The following is a 1,394-nucleotide window of genomic DNA, read 5'->3' on the forward strand; positions in this document are numbered from 1 at the left end:
TGAAAAAAAAATGTATCCTAGGCATAGATTTAGATGTAATCTATGAGGAGACAATAGCACACTAAAATGTTTTCTGAGTTAAAATGTGCGTGACTGAATCGAGCTCAATACCATCACCTAGTGGACATCGACCAGCAATGCTGTAGCTTCTTAGTCTATACAGGAGACTTCCTGTCTTCCAATAACTAATACAGTGATCACATGGAATGTGGAAACACCCTTGAAATAAGCGTTAACTTTCCACAATAATGATGTTTGTTAAATGTATCTGTAACTTACTTATGTCAGATACCAAATAATCGTATTATGAAAATATAAAGTATCTAACCCTGACCTCTTGATATCCAAAGCTGCATAAGACATTAACCAATGTTCTTTAACGGGGGTGAAGTGGGCTGGACAAAATGTTACTTTTCTTTGAAAATAGAAACTAAAACAATAAAACCTTGAGCTACTGAGTCGAAGTGGCATTCATTTGCGTTCACTAACTCACTTTCTGGGGAGAGCGTGGTTTCCAGCTCACTCATCCAAAACAGGAAACATGGCTTCATTTGTGGGGGCCTTTTAAGGTGTTAGGAGTTATCCATATATTACCCATCCACCCAACCTGGAGTTACTATTCAATCTATAGCTTTGGGGTTCTACTCTGCCGCTGTCCTTATCTTCAGTGTTCTTGAACAAAATCCTACAGTCCTCTAAACCTTCAACCTCCAGACACTAAATTAAGGCCGCAATACGCCAGCTGTCTCCTTCCTGTGCTTTCTTTATTCTTTCTCTTCTTTATTTCAGATTTCTTTGTTTTATATGAATGTGAATGGCCGTTTTGTTTTCTGTATGTAGGTGCACCGTATGCACACCTCACACCCACAGAGGTGAAAAGAGGGTGTCATATTCCCTGGAGGTGGAGTTACAGACAGTTGCGAGCCATTACGTGGGTGGTTGCTGGCTCCTCTAGAGAACAAACGCTTCTAACTGCTGAGCCATCGCTCCAGCCCTTTCCTTCTGTTTCTTTCTGTTGTTTCCTAAACTGACCTGCAAGCTGGTTGGAGCACTGCTCACTTTTATACAAACACCACGTCCCTCTTCTACTGCACACGTGCTCTCCTTGCACAGGGGATACTGAAACAATTGTCAAAGCTAATTCTGCGTGGTGGGCCGGGTTACTTTTTGATGAATTGCCACGAGGAGGAAAACCCCTTCCAGAAACAGATGTTATCCCTGATAAACAACTGAAGTCAAGGAAGGAAGGAAGGAAGGAAGGAAGGAAGGAAGGAAGGAAGGAAGGAAGGAAGGAAGAGTGGAAGGGAGAAAGGAACAAGTAAAGAAAGAGACTCCAGAAATATATTCTGTTATTAAATATAACCCATCCACTCAGAAGATGACCTGAAAGACTG

The sequence above is a fragment of the Mus pahari genome, chromosome 19 (assembly GCF_900095145.1).
Source record: "Mus pahari chromosome 19, PAHARI_EIJ_v1.1, whole genome shotgun sequence".
NCBI classification, from domain to species: domain Eukaryota; kingdom Metazoa; phylum Chordata; class Mammalia; order Rodentia; family Muridae; genus Mus; species Mus pahari.